Below are 21,625 nucleotides of genomic sequence, written 5' to 3'. Positions count from 1 at the left end.
CAATTTGGCTCCTAAACAAGCCTTGGGCAAAAAAAAGTTCAGGGAATAGTGCTGTTCTGAAAGAAGTTATAGACAATTTGTTAGATAAACACAAATTAAGATTCCATCAGTAAAGTCACAGCAACTCTCGAGAGGACCAAACCTTGTAAGACCAGGAGAAAAACTCCCAAAGTTCCCTCGTACTACCTTCAGGCCCTTAGTAGGACTCAAACATCAAAGAAACAAGTAGTCAAGGACATAAAGAATATAAAGGTTAATAAGGATAAATAAGAAAGACAAAATGAAATTAAGGTACAGTCACACACTGTTACTGAACAAAGAAGTAAGGCAAACCAAATCCTGGACATGCCCCAGTGTGCTTCAGGGAGGCTATAGTAACAGACATCCAAACATTAAGCATGATCAGAAATCCACTAAAACTGTTTTAGATCTCAGACATCATGTGCACTGCAAAATATCAAAAGCCTTAAGCCAAAATCCTAATTTGACAGTTGGCAATTTTAATTCAGTCATCCCAAACACCCCTAACATAATAGAAAACAGCACTAATGGAAATAAATGCACCAACAGCTATCATTGCAAAGCACAGAATTTGGGCTCCAGATTGAAAAAAATACTCTTTCCTGGAACCAGTTTCTCAATAAGACAGCTCCCAAAACTCAATATGGTGACCAACCTGTAAATGCAAGAAGAATCCCAAATGGGACCCAAACGAATCCAAACATTAAGAAGATGACAGCAGAGGATTGAGAGAAAAAAAAAATCAGAAAAATGGCAGAAATCTAAGGCAAAAAATCTAAAAACAGTCTTCTATGGAACTTAAAAAGAACAATAATAGAGGTAATTAATATTTCATCCTGGAAGAGTATGGAAAAGGTGAAGAAAAGAAAGTGCAACTTGAACTGTACTATAAAATTAACAACACTCTAACAGAATGTCTGCAGATCATTGAAGGGGGTGTACTTTCTAATGAAATATTTACCATATTGTCTGGTGTGCCTGAGGCTGAAAAAATCTGCTAAATTCTGAATCTGCAAAGCAAAGTTGTTGGCAAGTTAAGGCACTTTTGATGTTATTGGGCTGTAAGAAGATGCTATTAGAAATAGAGCAACACCAATACAAGAGTCAGAAGAAGTTGTTAATATTTGCCAGACCCAAACAGAATCACAGAGGGAGTGACCTATGCCTTTGTAGTTGCCGAAATCATATAACATCCATAGAAGACCAGGCCAGTAAGATGGAAGAGCACGCAATAAGATGGAATTTGAAAAGTCTTGTCTTTAAAAGAGAGAGAATGGGTTACAGCAACACCCCCCTAATAACCAAGGCAGAAGAGGATAATCATTCTGGTATCAAATTACGAATCATCCCAATTCCTAGAATAAGTGGAATGCCAGAAGTGCAAGACTTGAAGCTCATCACTCCTGTATGGCATTCGCAAGGCCTGAGTGAGCTGTGCTCTGCTACTTGGAAATGCTGCAGGGACATGCTGCAGGGACAGTGGCTTCCCTTAATGAGCTATTAGAAGTGGAAGAAGCAGAGGGTTTTATATTCCATAAAAATGAAGATTTGCCTATAACTTTAGGGTTTAAAATTTTTGGTTTATAATTTCTTAATACCTTAAAAAAAAAAGAAGAAGAAGTTTATCAGAGCCTCTATGAAACAAGAAACACCCTTCCCTCCCTAGGTGAACTGGAAAAAACTATACAATGGACAGGCAGATTATGGGCTCTCAGGAGTTAGTAATTCACTGGGTGTACTCTCAAATTTAATATCCTTACAGGACTGTGTTTGGTTTATTTGTTTAGGATTATAGTTTGCCACATTGTTTTATAGCATACACAAACTTTAAACCATTGACTATTGCTTTACCCCACAAGTATGGTAAACATTTTCACTTTATTGATCTTCTTTACTCTCAGTATAGTTCTTTTTTGTAACAGAAGTTTGGTGCCAGAGCATGATGGAATTTCTATTTTGCACCTGTCTTGGCAGAGAGGGCGAGTCTTCCCAGCTGAGCTTAGAAGCTAGTCTTCCTGACTGGAAGCCACATGATAGACAGTCTGGCCAAATCCACTCATTTTGCAGTTTATCCTAGCTGTGCCTTTGTTCAGAGATTGCAAATCACTTTTATGTGTGGCTTGGACTTCTGTCACAGTGTCCCTGTAGATGAGGGGCAGTTCATGTCCTGCCTGTACCAAGTCTCCTCTAATGAAACACAGTCCTGAGTTGGGGTAGTCACCTAGCTTTTTATTCCAAACCTAATTTTGCATTTGGTTTTTTTGTTTGTTTGTTTGTTTGTTTTGTTTAGAAATGCTTCAAATAAAAACAAAAGGGAGGAGTGGAGAGGAGGAGGGAATGGGATGCTTGCTTCTCCACTTTAATTCTTTGCTTTGATATGGGACACCTGCCCTGAGAAGATGGTACACGCCCCAAAGATTACTACAGGTTACCTTTCTTTCTCCTGGGCAACTGCTCTTGGAAAGGTAAAATCAGAACCATTACATAAATATAATATATACATAAATCTAGCCAACATGTTTTAAATTTTAAATTATTAGCTTTCTTAATATTCAAGTATTATCTAAAACAAAAAAAAATCAAATTTTGTTCATTCCTTTAAAAAAAAAAAGTAGCATGCACTATTCTAGGGTTTTAAGCATAGTGCTATGGTAGCCCAGAGCAGAAGCAATTATTACCTATGTTAGGGAATGAGTGACACATAAGATTTGGTCCTTCAATGACAAATAGGAGTTGCTTGGGTACTGAAGAGGAAAATGTCCATACTGAAGACAACATGAGGCTTAAAAACAAGAACAAGATGTAAACGCTGATAAAATTAAAAAATACATATAGCAGAAAAACACACACATTAGTGGGTAATTCGCTAAACCACAGAAATTTACCAAAAATGTTATGTGCATTTAAGTCATTACAGATATGGCTTCTATCAGTGAGCACATTTTCTAGTATTAATATAAACTTTTTTGATTCTTATTTGAAAAATTAGGATTTTGAATTTGGTAATCTTTAATGTGTCTTTCAGTTCCATGAGTCTATGAAATACTAAAAATACAATTGTATGCAGATCTTCCTTGACTCACATTAGAGCTGTATCCTAATAAGCCATAAACATAGTAAGTAAAATCATCCTAAGTCAAAAATGCATTTAATACACCTACCCTACTGAACATCATAACTGAACTAGTCTACTTTGTGCTCAGGACACTTAAATTCATCTATAGTTGGACAAAATAATCTAACAAATAAAATGAGTTCATTTTATTAATTCTGTTGACTATCTCTTGTAATTTATTAAATGCTTTTCTGAAAGTGAGAAACGGAATGGGTACAGGAGGTTGTAAGTGTTATTACACTGGCTGCTTACCTCCCTGATTGTGTGGCTGGCTGGGAGATGTGGCTCATTGCCACTACCCAGTGTCATGAGAAAGTATCATACCACATATCACTAGTCCACAAAAAAGATCAAAATTCAAAAATTTAAGTACAGTTTCTATTGAATGTGTATCATTTTTGCACCATTACAAAGTAAAAAATATTTAAGTTGAACCATCATCTTTTTATTTTGTGAACCTTCAAATCATTTTTTACCATTTGCACTAGTTATTTTTCTAAAGCAGCCTGACTTGTAGCAGATGTGATTTTACACAACATAAAGGCTTTTCTACTTATTCAAATAATCAAGTAAATATTATAAATGGTATATACTACATTTTCTTTTAAGTCTCCAAAATTATCAAACTTCCATGACCTTTAAATTGCTCATTAAATAAACTATTTCTTTTGTGAGTCTCACACAAAATTATTTGTTCTCAGTATGACAACTTCCTTTCTATCACTAATAAACGCATGAGCTAGTTTTCCCACAAATGAAGAGATATAAAAACTTGTTCAAATAAGATGTTACTCAGTAAGGGGTAATGTAAAATCTAAAAGTACTGTGTCTCTTTATTCCTCCACTCTTATGTATTTCTTTGATTGCAAAACATTAAATAGAGCTTCAGCAGGGGAGAATGAAATAAAATAGTGATTCTTTTACAATTGCTCGAAAACTAGTATAATAACCATATATGAGTAAGTCTTACCCAATTCTTTAGCACATTTCTTTTCAAAGGACATTCTCAGTGCATGTCCCCATTTTGATTTAAGATTGAGTAATTATGTTAAATATTTTTTTTCTGTATGTGAATCTTTCAATGACATTCACCAAAATACAATCTATCCCAGTAGGCTAGATAATAATATTAATTATCACAGTATACTTGGAAAATAATGCTTTTATTAATATGACTTTGTATATGACATTAATAATTTTTTTATTTTTCTAAAGAAGAAATTATAGAATGTGGTATCTAATGAGGAAATATACATGATTTCAATTCTGAATGATTTGAGAGATCTGAAAAACTAATCTCTTACTTCTATAAGTGGAATTAAATACTGAATTTTTTAATCTTTAATATAGTTTAAGTTAATGATTAATTTTCAAGCTATTAAAAATCCTTACTATAACCTCTAAGAATGTGACATTTATCAAATTATGATAAGCTCCCATTCTGAAAGAGAAACTGACTGTTAAATATTTCAGTCTTTATGTGAAGAGAAAAGTCTAGGGTAAGTTCTCTACCTGTTTCACCTGTTTTATTTATTGGTACATCCTTTCCCTTATTTAAACCTAGCTCATAAAAAGTGCTTCTTTTTTCATAAACATAAACCAAATATATTCAGTAAACATGTCATAATAATAAAAATGTAAAAAGGGAAAAAATTTAGGATACAAAAAATGATATATAAATTTTGGTTCTCTCCCACTGACAACAAAATACTAACTCTGTATCAGAATGTTTAAGAGATTACATTTTATCCATACATATTTAAACACACTGAACTGAGTAAGTTTACCTGTTGAGCACTGAAAATATCTTTTGGAACCTAATAGAGATGCAATAGTGAATGAGAGAAAACTCCTGCCTTTGTAGAGCTCTTGTTCTAGTTGGAGAGACAAGCACTATAAAATAAACAAATAAGTTAGCGTGTCATTTATTGGCAAGTGCAAAGAAGAAAAAGAATAAAGTCTGAAGAACATTTTATAGGGTAAAACCTTGTTAAAAATTATAAGGTCCCAAAAGCATCCTTTTATCTTGTTTTCATTCTTACTCTCCTATCAAAAGTGAATCATTTTTTTCACTACATATCCTCAATATCTTAGGACATTCTCTATTTACTGTCTTCATAGAATAAGCTAATATAAGTTTTTCTTGCTGATTTATTGGTCTACTACACCTACTAAAAGCTTAACTTCATTATATTAATTATACACTTTGTATTTTTTATATGAACTTATACACACCAAAGGATTCTGGGAAGATGGCAAAGTAGGAAACACCAGGAATATGCTTTTCCACCTATGTAAGAATTGCATTGGTGGAATCTGTCTGATGTAAATGATTTGGAACTCTAGAATCTATTAGAACCTTGCAAATTCCAGGGGAAGGCTCAGAGGGTAAACGACAGTTAATTTTAATCCATTTCAGCTTAGAGCACAGTAGCAGCTACACATCCTCCCCGTCCACTAACCATATGGCAGACAGCAGTGCATGCATTTCAAGAGCAGCTTGCACACAATTTGTGGGAACCAGTGTGGACCAAAAAGACCCTCTCCTCCAAATATAGGAGATCTGTGCTCTGATTGCAGACTGTTCTTTCTGATTACAGAGTTACACACAGAGAGGCAGCAGCTATTGTTGTGCTTCCTCTCATTGCTACAAACTCTCTCCCTCTGGCTGACATGATTTCTAAGATATTTCAAAGTCTCACTTCGGGAAACAAACATTAAAAATAGGCCACTAGGCGCCTGGGTGACTCAGTCAGTTAAAAGTTCAGGTCATAATCCCAGTGTCCTGCTCAGCAGGGAGTCCGTTTCTCCCTCCCCCTGCTCTTGCACTCTTACTCTTTCTCTTTTTCCCTTTCAAATAAATAAATAAAATCTTAAAACAAACAAACAAAAAAAAAACTGGGACACTCAAAAGCAGTCTTATGTATGACAAAAATTCAAAAGTGACCATGAATGCCTAGGAAAAGATGTAGGATGATAAAGGATCTGAGAAGAACTGAAGTTTATACCTTAGGCTATTAATATTCAGCATAGCACATACAACAATCAACAAAACAAATGGAAAACATACACGTGGTGGGAGTCCCAGAGAAGAGAAGGTGGGCAAGTAGAAGAAATGCTTGAAGAATTAGTGGCCAAACTTTCTAAATTTGATGAAAGACATGTATATAAACAGCCCAGAAGCTGAACGAACTCCAAGTATAATGAGCCAAAGAGACCCATACAAAATATATTTGAAAGCCAAAGACAGAGAATTTTGAAAGGAACAAAAGAGAAATAACCTGTCATATATAAGAACAGATTTCAGAAACTCTGGAGGAGAGAAGGCGGTGGGTTGATATGTTCAAAGTGTTAAAAGAAAAAAAAAAATTGTCAACTAAGAATCTAGTCCAGCAAGACTGTCCTTCAAAAGCTGAGGGGATTTGGTGTCACTGGACGGCCATACAAGAAATACTAAAGGGATTGTAGGTCAAAATGAAAGGACACTAGACAGGGTGAAAAAATAAAGATGTCAATAAAGGTAAATATTTGAGCAATCTAAAGAGATAGCATTGTTGTAATACTGGTGTGTAACTATACTTTGTATGTTTCACATGATTTAAGAGACTAACACCTTGAAAGAACAGTAGCTAGTCCAAAAGCTAGTATTGTAACTTTCTCCCACATTTTGCTTTCTACATAATTTAAGTGATAAATGTATTAAAAATTATTTGTATGTTTTTGGACACACCATAAAACATATATAAAGATCAAATTTGTGACATCAGCAATTGAAAAAAATGGAGATAGAGCTGTAAAGAGCAGAGTCTTTGCATATTATTGAAGTTAAACTTGTAGTAATTCAAGTTAAATTGCTATAACTATAGGGTGTTAAACATAATCCACATGGAAGCTATAAGGAAAATAGATATAGAATATACATAAAAGGAAATTAGAAAGGAATTTAAGTCTTTCACTACAAAAAAATTAGCAAAACACAAAAGAAGGCAGTCATGTGAGAAACATGGGACACAAATCCTATAACGGAATATAGGAAACAAACAGCAAAATGACATAAGCAAGTTCCCCTTATGAGTAATCCCTTCAAATATAAGTGTATTAAACTCTCCAATCAAAAGATAGAAACTGAGAGAATGAATTAAAAAAACATGATCTAACTATATGCTCTCTACAGAACACTTTATATATAAAGACTCAATATGTTGAAAGCACAAGGATGGGAAAAGATATTCCATGTAAATAGTAACTAGAAGAGAGCAGGAATGACTATATTATTATCAGACAAAATAGACTTGAAATTAAAAAATTAAATTAAAATTAAATTAAAAAATTATTTAATTTTTTTAATTTAAAAAAATAAATTAAAATTAAAAATTTTTAAATTAAAAAAAGTACAAGAGACAAAATGATCCCTACACATTAATAAACTTCCAACACAGTAAGAATGCATAACAATTATAAACATCAACACACCTAATAACATAATATTAAGATAAATGGTGGGAAAATTGACAGAATTAGAGAGAGAAATAGACCGTTCTATAATAACAGCTGGAGACTTAATGACCCCATTCTTAATAATGGAAAGAACAACCAGATAGAAGATAAGGATATAAAGGACTTCAACAACAGAAAAACAATTAGATCTAAAAGGCATTTACAGAACACTCAACAACAACAGAATACACATTCTTTTCAAGTATATGGGATACTTTCCAGGACAGATCATGGGTTAGGTCACAAATTGAGTATCAACTAATTTTTTTTTTTAAAGATGTCATACAAAGTAAAGTCTCTGACCACACAGGATGAAGTTAGAAATGAAGAACAGAAGAAAAACTGAAAAATTCAAAATTTGTGGAAAATAAATAACATGGTCTTAAGTAATCAATGGATCAAAGAATAGATTACAAGGGAAATTACAAAAATTAAAAAAATAATAAATGAAAATGAAAAACACAACATACCACAACTTATGGGAGAAGCAAAAACAGTGCAAATGGGGATACTTATAGCTGTAAACATTTTCATTAAAAAACAAGAAATCTCTTGAACAACCTAACTTTGTAGTCTAAGGAAGAAAAAGAAGAACCAAGCCAAACCCAAAGCTAGCAAAAAGAAGGATAAAATAAAGATTACAGAAGAGAAAAATAAAATGGAGAATATTTTAAAAAATTGAGAAAATCAATAAAACCAAAATTTGGTCTTTGAAAAGATCCACAAAATACACAAATCTTTACTACATGGATTAAAATGGGGCCATTACTAACAATTATACAGAAATTAAAAAGATCATAAGAGAGTATAGTAAGCAATTGCATGCCACCAAAGTGAATAACCTAGATTAAATGGACAAATTCCTAGTAATAAAAACTTATAGAGGATAAACCATGAAGAAATAGAAAATCTGGATAGACCTAGAGTTAGTTATGTAATTAAATCAGTAATTAAAATTCCTGGATCTAATGGCTTCACTGAATTCTACCATTAAAAAAAAAAGCAAAAAACAAAACAACAAAAAAAAACTAACACCAACCCCTCCCAAACTTTTCCAAATAACTGAAAAGGAAAGAACACTTCTTGACTCATTCTATGAGATCAGTGTAAGCTTGGTATCAAAGCCGGATAAAAGCAGTATAAGAAAAGAAAAATATAGACAGAAAAGAAAAACACAGACAGTATCCCTTTTAAAGACTGAATTGAAAATCCTTAGCAAAATACTAGCAAACCAAATTTAGTGGCATATTAAAAGGAGTTACACCATGACCAAGTGGGATTTATTCCTGAAAGATAAGGATGCTTCATTATAGAGCAATTGATCAATTAGCTATACCATATTAACAGAATGAAGACAAAAAAAAAGTGATCATCCCAACAGATGCCAAAAAGAAGATAAAAATTCAATACATTTTCACAATAAAAACACTCACCAAACTAAGAATAAGAAGATACTACCTCGACATAATAAAAGTCAATATGAAAAACCCACAGCAAACATGATACAATGCTAAGCCATTGAAAACATTTCCCCTAAGATCAGGAAAAAGGAATGGATGCTAGATTTTACCACTATTCATAGTGCTGAAAATTCTATTTATCTATTTATTAATTCTATTAATCTAAGATAAATAATGTTGTCTGTATTAAAAAGGAAATAGTAAAATTATGTCTGTTTGTGGATGATATCTTATATATACAAAATCCTAAAATTTACACATGAACACACACGCAGAGAATTTAGAACTAAAAATTCAGTAAAGTAGCATGATGCAAAGTCAATGCACAAAAATCAGTTGTATTGCTATTCACTAACAATGAACAATCTGAAAGTGAATTTAAGAAAACAATTCGGTTAACAATAGTATTACTTTTTTTTTAAAGCCTGTTGATGGGAATTAAGGAGGGCACATGTTGTGATGAGTCCAGGGTGTTACACACAATTAATGAATCACTGAACACTTAAAAAAAAATTAACTAAGAAGGTAAAAGATGTATAATTAAAACTAAAATACATTCTGAGGAACCTCCATGCTGTTTTCCAGAGTGGTTGCACCAGCTTGCATTCCCACCAACAGTGGAGGAGGGTTCCCCTTTCTCCGCATCCTCGCCAGCATCTGTCATTTCCTGACTTGTTAATTTTAGCCATTCTGACTGGTGTGAGGTGATATCTCATTGTGGTTTTGATTTGTATTTCCCTGATGCCGAGAGACATGGAACACTTTTTCATGTGTCTGTTGGCCATCAGGATGTCTTCTTTGCAGAAATGTCTGTTCATGTCCTCTGCCCATTTCTTGATTGGATTGTTTGTTCTTTGGGTGTTGAGTTTGCTAAGTTCCTTATAGATTTTGGATACTAGCCCTTTATCTGATATGTCGTTTGCAAATATCTTCTCCCATTCTGTCAGTTGTCTTTTGGTTTTGTTAACTCTTTCCTTTGCTGTGCAAAAGCTTTTGATCTTGATGAAATCCCAATAGTTCATTTTTGCCCTTGCTTCCCTTGCCTTTGCTGTTGTTCCTAGGAAGATGTTGCTACGGCTGAGGTCGAAGAGGTTGCTGCCTGCATTCTCCTCAAGGATTTTGATGGATTCCTTTCTCCCATTGAGGTCCTTCATCCATTTGGAGTCTATTTTCGTGTGTGGTGTAAGGAAGTGGTCCAATTTCATTTTTCTGCATGTGGCTGTCCAATTTTCCCAGCAGCATGGAGGTTCCTCAAAATGTTGAAAATAGAACTACCTTATGACCCAGCAATTGCACTACTGGGTATTTACCCTAAAGATAAAGACGTAGTGATCCAAAGGGGCACGTGTACCCGAATGTTTATAGCAGCAATGTCTACAATGGCCAAACTATGGAAAGAACTTAGATGTCCATCAACAGATGAATGGATCAAGAAGATGTGGTATATATACACAATGGAATACTATGCAGCCATCAAAAGAAATGAAATCTTGCCATTTGCGACGACATGGATGGAACTAGAGCGTATCATGCTTAGTGAAATAAGTCAATCGGAGAAAGACAACTATCATATGATCTCCCTGATATGAGGACATGGAGAAGCAACATGGGGGCTTAGGGGGATAGGAGAAGAATAAATGAAACAAGATGAGATTGGGAGGGAGACAAACCATAAATGACTCTTAATCTCACAAAACAAACTGGAGTTGCTGGGGGGATGTGGGATTGGGAGAGGGGGAGGGGGCTATGGACATTGGGGAGGGGAGGTGAACCATAAGAGACTATGGACTCTGAAAAACAACCTGAGGGTTTTGAAGGTTCGGGGGTGGGAGGTTGGGGGAACAGGTGGTGGGTAATAGGGAGGGCATGTTTTGCATGGAGCACTGGGTGTTGTGCAAAAACAATGAATACTGTTATGCTGAAAAAAATAAATAAAATGGGAAAAAAAACTAAAATACATTCTGAAAGAAATTAAAGACATAAATAAATGAAAAAATTTATGTTTATGCATTGTATAACTTAATATTCAAATATCAGTATTATCCAAAGCTATCCATAGACTACAATCCCTATCAAAATTCTGATGATATCTTTTGCAGTGATAGAAAAACCCATCCTATATTTCATAGGGAATCTCAAAAGACCTTGAATTGGCAGGACAATCCTAGAAGATTCACATTTTCTGACTTCAAAACTTGCTGCAAAGCTACAGTAATCAAAAGAATGTAGTACTATCATAAAGAAAGACATACAGACACTTGGGATAGAATAGGTGGCCCAGAAATAAACTCTCACATATATGCTCAAACGATTTTTGATAAGGATGCCAAGACCATTCACTGAGGATAGGAAAGTCTTTTCAATAAATGATCCTGGGAAACCTCTACATCCACATGGAAAAGAATGAAGTTGGACCCTTACCTAACACCATATACAGTAATTAACTCAAAATTAGTCCATGACCTAAATGTAGGACCTAATATTACAAAAATCTTAGAAGAAAACATAAGGCAAATACTCATAACATTGTATTTGGCAATAATTTCTTAGATACGACATCAAAGGCAATAGCAACAAAAGGAAAAACAGACAAACTGGGCTTCATAACAACTAAAAATGTTTGTGCATTAATGGACACTATCAACAACATGGAATGGCAACCAGGGAATGGGAGAAAATATTTGCAAATCATATATATGATAATGGATTAATATTCAAGATAGAGAACCCCTAAAACTCCACAGCAAATATATAAATAAATATCTATAAATAAAATAACCTAATTCAAAAACAGGCCAAAGACTTGAATAGATATTTCTTTAAAGATGATATCCAAACTGCCAATAAGCAAAAAGTTACAATAATCAAAACAACGCACTATCCTAAAGATAGACATCTAGATTAATGGAATAGAAGAGAAAGCCCAGAAATAAACCCTGGCATATATGGTCGAATGATTTTTGACAGGGGTGTCAAGAGCATTCATTGAGTATTGGACAGTGTTTTCAACATAACCAGAATAAAATCTGTTTGTTATGATGTGGAGAAATTGGATGTGAAGAAACTGGAATCCTTGTGCACTGTTAGTGGAAATGTAAAATGGCAAAACCTCTGCAAGAAAACAGTGTGATAATTCCTCACAAAATTAAAAATAGAATTATTGTATGATCCAGCAGTTCCACTTATGGCTATATACCCCAAAGAATTGAAAGTTGGATCTCAAAGGAGATATTTGTGCATGCATGTTCAACTGCAACATGGGCAGACCTTGACAACATTATGCTAAGTTAAAGAAGTCAGTCACAAAAATACAAATTCAGTTTGATCTAAATACTGACATGATGTACTTACAAAAATCTCAAAATCATAGATATAGATAGTACACGGTGGTCACCATCAGCTGGGGAAATGGGAGAATGGGAGTTGTTTAATGGATATAGCATCAGGTTTATAAGATAAAATGGTTCTGGAGATGGACAGTGGTGACAGTCACAGAGGAATATGAATGTAACATACACTTACAATGGTAAGATCATAAATTTTATGTGGATGTATTTTATCACAATAAAATAATTGAAAAAATATATATTTATTTATATATAAATATAGAAATCCATATCTAACTTTTGAAGAAAATTTTGGCAGGAGATGAGATTTGGATTGAGTTGTCAATAATGACTCTAAATAAGCATTATTATTAACAATTATTTCTACTTATTGATGGACTAGAAAAATAGTTTTTAATATAATTCTATGCATGACTTGATGCATGACTTCTACATGACAATAACTTTTAAAACCATATAATCAAATATATTTTAATAAAACACTGTAAAAATGTAAAGAAATAACTGATGACAGCTTTGCATCTATTATTTTCATGTCTAACTTTTTTTGTTATTAATGACTTAGACTAGAGCATATCAAATGTCATATTGTTCAAATAATACATAAAAAATGAAATGATATTGACTAGAATTATGGATAGGTAAACACAAGTTTTTAGTTGATAATGCCAAGAATATATGTTATATCTATAATATACCTGAGAACTTCAAAGCAAACACTCAAGTCCTCCCCATATCTAGCTCTTTTTTGTCATTGCTGGGAACTGTGGCATTTCATTTTATTTTGTAGATTCCCTGCATATTTGGTACTGAGGTAATTTTCCATCTCTGTAGTTAGATTATAAACTTCCCTTGCCACTTCTTCCCAAATTGCACTATTCTGTCTGTCAAAAACAGCTGGGCTGAGTAAGAAAATAATACTGGTCTATTAAAAAAAATGCAATCTAGAAATGTGAACTATTTGATTACACTAAAATAGAAAGTTTAAACTAATCATTTGCTAATCTTCTCACATCTTCTTTGAAACAGCTTTTGATGAAAAGGTTAGCAGAAACATCAAATTTGTGGGTTCTGAATGGTTTGTTTGCTGGGAAAACATACACAGTATTTTCTAAATGTGTTGTTAAGTAAACTATGGTTGATTTCAGTAAAATTATTTTGGTTTCAAGAGGGATTCTGCATAAATACTCACAAACTGAGCTAAATGTCTTTCAACATCAAACTACGTTTGAGTTAGTTTAGTGTTAGTCATTTTTAAAATGTAAACAAAAAATTCTAAAATCACAAAATTTGGATCCAAAAATGTAAAATGTTCTTGTGTATCTAAATTGCTCATTGCCTTATGTTGCTAAGAAAGAACTGTTAAAAACTCATTTCCTATAATGAGTTTCTTAGGATCAAGTGTAAATTAAAATGCACCAGAGATAGAATGTTTATGCTCTTTTGGTTATGAAGTTATTTCCCCCACATATTGTCTGCAAGGCTTTGAAAAGCAGAGGTGCCTGCTTTAAACTTTATGTTAACTGCTGCCAAGGATAAGAGTGGCATACGCCTCTAAAATCACTGGAGAATATGAACAAAAACTAAACATAAATCACATAGCAAGAGAGAAAAGAAAAAGAATAAATATAAGAATGAAAGGGAATAAGAGAAACACAATGATAAAGTCAATAACACCAAGCATAAAAACTATAACTGTAAACAGAAAATTTCAGCTCCTCTATTAAAAGAGCACTATTAAATTGGATTTTTAAAAGATTTAAATATGTTCTGCCTACAAAATACACACCTAAAGGAATGGATATGTATATTTAGAAAGAAAAGGATAAACAGGCATGAATAAGAATGAAGCATAGATAGCAAAATTAATCTCAGGCAAAGTGCAATTTAAGATAAAAACACAACAGAGAATAAAGATGCTCATTTAATAATGATAAAATTTGGCTCAGTGGGTTAAGCCTCTGCCTTCAGCTCAGGTCATGGTCTCAGGGTTTTGGGATCCAGCCCCGCATTGGGCTTTCTGCTCAGCAGGGAGGCTGCCCCCACCACCCCGCCCTCTGCCTGCTGCTCTGCCTATTTGTGATCTCTCTCTCTCTCTCAAATAAATAAATAAATAAATAAATATTCTTTAATAATGATAAAATTTATAAAACCCATTAAGTATGTACTAGTCATGAAATTGTACAGGTTGAATAATGTAACCTCAAAATATATGAGACAAAGTGTATGGTTTAAGAATAGGATTTGTTGCAGGTTTTGTTCAATGTGAAACTTATTCTGAAAGAATTGAATCTTTAGAATATTTATTAAGGAGACCCTTGGAGGGAAGGAGAAGAAGCCAAAAATAGACAAAGAATTCAAGTTAGATTCAGACCTGACAGCTTCGGCCAATACCATGGGGGCAAGGGAGAGGTTAGAAAGTTGAAATAGCATCTGAGAGTTGTCCCTTTTGAGCTAGTCTAACTACATCCTTCTACCTGGACCACTCAGAGATCTGGGCTACCGCCCCGAATCATGACTGTGCAAGGTGGTTCTCTACAACGGCAGTAATTCCTGGAGAGACTAGAGCTGAAGACTCTCTGCTGCCAGCACTCCCTACAGCTATGGCAACAAGCCCTTTCTTTCTTTTTTTTTTTTTTTTTAAAGATTTTATTTATTTATTTGTCAGAGAGAGAGAGACAGAGAGAGAAAGATCACAAGTAGGCAGAGGCAGAGGGAGAAGCAGGCTCCCTGCCGAGCAAGGAGCCCGATATGGGACTCGGTCCCAGGACACTAGGATCATGACCTGAGCCGAAGGCAGCTGTTTAACCAACTGAGCCACCCAGGCGTCCCAACAAGCCCTTTCTTAAAGGGGGATCTTGAGTAGTGTATCTGTGTGTGCTCCATGATTTTATCCCATTCAGATCCAATTTTACATATATAATCAGGAAGCAGTTCTGTGAGATTCTATTGAGTCTCTCTTCTTGAAGAAAACTTAGACAAGGTAAGTAAGGGGGTTGAACTGCATTCCACATGATAGCTCATTTCAGGGCCAGGATGATACTCATTTTCTCCCTACTCTTTCATCCCTTTACTTTCCACCAGCACCTCTGATGGCTTAGCTGATGGGCTGAACCAGAACTTCATCCCTGAGGGCTCTGGGACTCCAGCTATGCCATCTTCATGCCAGTTGCACATTTACTATCAAAATTAGAGAAGGGATATTAAACAGTACAGAAGTGTATTGTCCAGGTACAAACATACTTCTCCCTGATTCCATTGTTTTTTAGCACCCCTTCGTTGCCTGATTATCACAATCAACTACACCTGTGAAAATGGTTTTCTTCTTGGTGCCTGATGGATCATGGACAAAAATGAGCCTGTGTCCTGGCAGTAGCCATAGCTCAGTGGACTTTTTTGTGTTCTGGGTAAAAATGTTCCTCCTTTGGAAATCAGGACCTTTAATACTGTGAAGACAGAAAGATAATTTCTCAAGGGAGTTAATAGGACTACTTATACTGTTTTCATTACTTAATATGTAAGTGTATATAATTTCCTATTGGGGGCTAAGAGCCACATGAAAGTCTTTGTGAGAAGGTATACTACATCTTGGAGAATAAGTCTCCGTCCTTTTAAAGTATCATTTCAAAAAAAAAAAAAAGTATCATTTCAGAGGTGACAATTCAACTGTGACTTTAGCATGCTAAATCAAGGTGCTAACTTTGGGCTGGCGTGGTATATGATGAGGCAAGGAATTCCATTGTTATGGCCTAACTCATTGTAGTCTTCACCATTCAGTGTCTCCTTTATATAGACTCAGTTGTATGAGGGATTCCGTGCCAATGAATCATGTACATCAGATACTGGTGATGAATCATGTACATCAGATACTGGTGATGGCTTCAGATACTGGTGATGGCTGAGAAACAGGTACAGAAAAGGCAAGGTCATATCTGGAATTTGTTTATATTCTTATCACAATAAATTTCTGGTCTTCTAGATTGGAAGGAACACCAAATGTCAAGCTGTCATAATGTGTCTATCGTGTTAGTCCTGGGATCACTGATAACAAAAGCTGATTGGCTCCATTGAAGTCATTTTGTTTGTTTGGTTGTTCAGTGCCTCTCCCATGGGTGATCTCTGACGAGACTATAATATATAAACATCTTCTCATTTTTTATCTACCCCCATATGTCCATTTACATGACTCTACCTTAAACAACTTTGTCCCTCATCTAATTCTTCTTCCAGACCGCTGACAGGTTGTTTGTCACTAAGAATGAGTCAATATATATTTCAACCTTAAAGCACTTTTTTTTTTTTTTTTTGAGGCACCTGGGTGGCTCCGTTGTTAAGTGTTGGCCTTCAGCCGATCCCAAGGTTCTGGGATCCAGCCCCGCATTAGGGTCCTTGCTCAGCGGGGAGTCTGCTTCTCCCTCTCCCTCTGCCTACTTGTGCTGTCTCTGTCTCTCTGTTAAGTAAATAAATTAAAAAAAAAAAAAGCACTTCTTTTTCCACACTAAATGAATGACTGGGTGTACAGCCTTAAGTTCTACCCATTGAAAGAGTTCTGTTGCCTCTGTCTTTCAAAGCCACCCCTGAATGTGACTGCAGTGCCATTGCTGATTATTGTTACCTTGTTCCCACATTTGAACTGACCTATCTGTAAAATAAGATGGACCATTTTCCTCCTGATATACCTCTCCTTTGACCATAAGTTAAGTATAAACTGAGGAAAAGTGGTAGATTACATACAGGGCCTGGTCTTCCTCTGCATGCAGTTTGTCTGAGCCTTCTGGTCTTGCTTATACTCAATCTTTTATGTAGATTTCCCACTTTACAGTGCATTATTCTTGTAATTCCAAAACTTGATGGAGCTGAGAGCACCCATTCTGATGATGGAAAATACCTATATCCCATGATCAGGTGCTCTAAATTTCAAGAAACCTAGTAGAAAAGAAGAAGTTATCTTCAAAAGATGTATAATTCAAAAGATGTATCATATATACATCAAAAGATGTATAATTCTACTGCAAATGGCATTCCATTATCCCAAAAGCATGGCCCTGGCATTGTGATTTCTGTGCTGGAGAGAGGAGGAAGAATGGGAATGAATGATGGAGAGGCTTTATTTATTTAGTTGATCTGTTTCTTTGTATCTGGAAATAGTCACCATTCAAACAGTGTACAGACGTAAAGCACTTAATATGAGTATACAACTGATTGTAAAATGTGTTTACAATATTGTAAACTGGCATTTTCATTTAACAAATTCTTATAGGACTTGTAATAGGCATTTGAGTAAGTTTTCCAGGCACAGTCAAAGGTATCAAAAGGTGGAGTCCAATACACCAGAAAAGGAAAATTAAAAAACAAAAACAAAAACAACTTTTTTTTTCAAAACAAATAAATGTTAAGGTAAATAGAATATCCTATGTCATGGCAGCAGGTAAATGCTTACTTTGTTTTTCTAAAAATAAATATTCTGCACACATTGATAATTTATATTTTTTTGGTCTGAACATCTGTTGTTTAATCATTGTTTTTGCAGTAGAGCGAATGTAAAGCATATTTTACCTTAATTAACTCATTAAGGGGAAAATAGCCAAAAGCATAAGGCTTTTGAGAACAATGATTTTAACCACATCACTAGGAATAGAATTGTACCTTGTTCTCTTTATAGCTGTGTTATAGCTCCCCGAGTAATTCAATTACTGTATAGCATTGAACCATATCTGCAGAGTATTAAGTGTAGTTAAGCTTTCCAGTCTCTAGAGGTCTCTGCACATCACTTTTTCAGTCACTGACATCCTTGCATCCCATCAACTTTTCTAAAACAAGCACTTCAACAGTGTATAGACAGAACTGCAGCTCTCCAATGAACTCAGACAAATTCTTCACTCATGGTCTGCCTTATCCTCATATATAATAAAAGAAAGAACAAGAATGCAAGAAAAGCCCAAAAGATTCAAGAAGGAAAGTATTTTCATGCTAATTGTTTTTTTAATGTATTTAAGAAAGATTTTTCCTTCCTGTGATTATTTCAGGTGTTCCTAGTCTGAAATTGTTTCTATTAAGTGTTTCTATAGATATGCATATCATTTTGTTATTCTTTTTAATATTATATACAGTATACAAAGGCTAACTCAATTCAACATATACTATTTTTTTAATCCTATTAAGTGCTTTAGGATGGGAAAGACAAATAAATACCATATTCCTGCATACAGTTCACAGGATGCAATATGGATGCTGATTCTCACACTTAAAGATGATCTACTCTTTCAACACTCACATCTTACTAAAATAAAATTTCATGGTATCAGAAAATAACACTTGTATATATTAGCATTTCCTTCTGTAGCTAAAATCCTAAGAAAAATAGAGACTCATCTTTAAGGCCTAAATTTCATTTTGGTTAGTCTCTTTAATATATATGAAGATGAATCACCCCTCCTCCCTAGGAATCTGGTTTATGAGGAACGTTACATGGCTTTGTGTAACTTGCAAAGCAGAGGATATCTATCACTTGGGCATGCATGCCAGCAGGAAGCAAACAGAACATTCTGGTGTAGTAATAAGAAAGAATCTTGGTCCATAGGAGGTTTACCAGGACTGGGACAAAGAGATGTTTTATTGACAACTGCTGTTCATGACCTTTACTCTAGCAATATTTTGTTTTAATTACATTCAAAATTAATGACCAAATGCTCCTATGATTATTTAAAGCTTAGTACATGCGAGACACTACGAATAATAAATATAGTAGCTCATTTAATCCGTATCACAACTTGCAGTGTAAGTAGTATTATAAATCGTTCCATTTTAAAAGAGAGGAAACTAAAGCAATAGAAACTAAGCAATTTTCCTAAGGTTGTCTAAGTAAATGATGCAGCTAGAATTCCAACCCAATCAGTCTGTCTTCAGAACCTGGACTCAATGCTTAGGAACTACAGTCTTTCAAGTAGATAAATACTAGCACAAATACAAAAGGGGAGAAGTGGATTAACCAGTTGTATCATCTAAAGGAAATATTTCTCCAACTTCATTTGTTGAGACTAGAGCACAACAAACAAAAGGAGTAAACAACAACAACAACAACAACAACAAAACCACTTGATAAGCTTTCTACATCACTAACATCTCTGACAGATTGGCTAAAATCTACTATGTATAGACTTTTCTCTATCTAGAGATAAATATTAAAATAGTATTCATTTACTTCTTACATCTTTACTTCTTAGTGAAGAAGTTATGTCACAAGAACACATGTAATAAACACATCATTTTTTATTCAATGGAATTGTTAAGGTAAATAATCAGATTATACATTTATGTTGTTTAGGTATTCCCAAAGAGACATTTGCACTGAACTTTAAAATTTATAACACTTTTATCAAATTTCCTAACCTTCTATGAAATATGAAAGAGAGATTTAGAGAGAAGAAGAGGGACAGGGAGAGATAGAGAGAGGGAGAGAGAAGGAGAGGTGGAACATCTATACTTCTTTAACTTATTATTTTTTTTGGTTGCAGGAAATAATCAGCATTCGCAATTTAGAATACAGAGCAAAAACAGTTAAAATGAGGACAAAACTGATAATAGTTGTAAACTGTGGCATACCAGTATTTTATAGACATTAAAAGTAAAAAAAAATGGTTTAGCCAAATTTCAAATAAAAAACATATCCCTTGCTTTTTTTAAGACCTTTGTCAACTTCTCTAGTTGTCTGTTTCCTAGTCTCATCTATAAAAATGAAGAAAATAACAATACCTACTTGATTACACTATGAGAATGAAATAAAATAAAGTCTTAGCAGAATGGCAGACCATAAATATTAATTTTAATAATACTGTGCTGTGAGGTCTGGTGTTGTGTTGTGAGGTTGTGAGGTGTCTTATATCTAGTATTTATAATTAAACTTAATATTTGTAATACAAATGAATGCCACAATATCTCATTCCTTCCTATTCCTATGATGTAATTGTTGATTCTCAAGAGAGAACAATGTATTTTTTTAATTTATTTATTTATTTTTAGCGTAACAGTACTCATTGTTTTTGCACCACACCTAGTGCTCCATGCAATACGTGCCCTCTCTATTACCCTCCACCTGGTTCCCCAGCCTCCCACCCCCTGCCCCTTCAAAACCCTCAGGTTGTTTTTCAGAGTCCATAGTCTCTCATGGTTCATCTCCCCTTCCAATTTCCCACAATTCCCTTCTCCTCTCCATCTACCTATGTCCTCCATGTTCTTTGTTATGCTCCACAAATAAGTGAAACCATGGATACTTGACTCCCTCTGCTTGACTTATTTCACTCAGCATAAGGGAGATAACAATGTATTTTAATAAAAGATTGAGATCTCAAGGAGTTTAGAACACGGTTTCATACCATAAGCAGGGTCCATAATGCTCTCCAGTAGCTTTTGTCCCTTATTTCTCTCCATATCCTGCTGTGAGTTAATATCCCTGCTTGCTGATAATTACTGAACCTAAAATTAATTCTGACCTGTCTGATACACCAAAAACTCAAAACACAAAATTAAAGAAAATATTTTTTATCCCAAATCATTTAAGTTAGCAATATCACTATTCTTCCAGGCTTCAGACCTAGAAACAACCTGAAATTCATTTGATGGGTAACTCTTAATTACAGCAATTACATCAAAGTCCTCATAAAATTGTGTTTTTATTTTTATTTTTTGTAAATCAAAACCACAGATATCACCTTATACTTTTTGAAACAGCTAGAATCAAAGAGACAAGATACAACAAACATTGGCAAGAATGTGGAGAAAAAGGAATCACCATGCACTATTAGTAGGAACGTAAATTGGTACAGTCATTGTGGAAAATAGTACAGAGATTCCAAAAAATTAAAAATACAACTACCATATGATTCAATAATTCCACTACTGGGTATTTACCCAAAGAAAACAAGAGCACTAATTCTAACAGAGGTATGCACCTCTATATTTATTGCACTTTTAGAATAATCAAAATATGAAAAGAACCTAAATGTCCATCGATAGATAAGTAGATAAAGAAGATATGGCACACACATATACACACACAATGAACTATTAGTCATGAAAAAGAATGAGATCTTGCTATTTGCAACAACATGGATGGACTTAGAGGTCATTGTGTTAATTGAAATAAGTCAGGCAGAGAAGAGATACCATATGATTTCACTTACATGTGG

General features: G+C 34.3%; 1 pseudogene; it reads left to right on the top strand.

The window, feature by feature from the left end:
* The first annotated feature begins 94 nt into the window (after positions 1–94).
* LOC123936851 lies at positions 95–1,608 on the top strand (annotated as a pseudogene).
* The last annotated feature ends 20,017 nt before the right edge of the window (positions 1,609–21,625 follow it).

Source organism: Meles meles, chromosome 2 (assembly GCF_922984935.1).
Source record: "Meles meles chromosome 2, mMelMel3.1 paternal haplotype, whole genome shotgun sequence".
Taxonomy (NCBI): Eukaryota; Metazoa; Chordata; class Mammalia; order Carnivora; family Mustelidae; genus Meles; species Meles meles.
The sequence above is the reverse complement of the archived record's forward strand: the minus strand, read 5'-3'. Positions and strand labels throughout refer to the sequence as shown.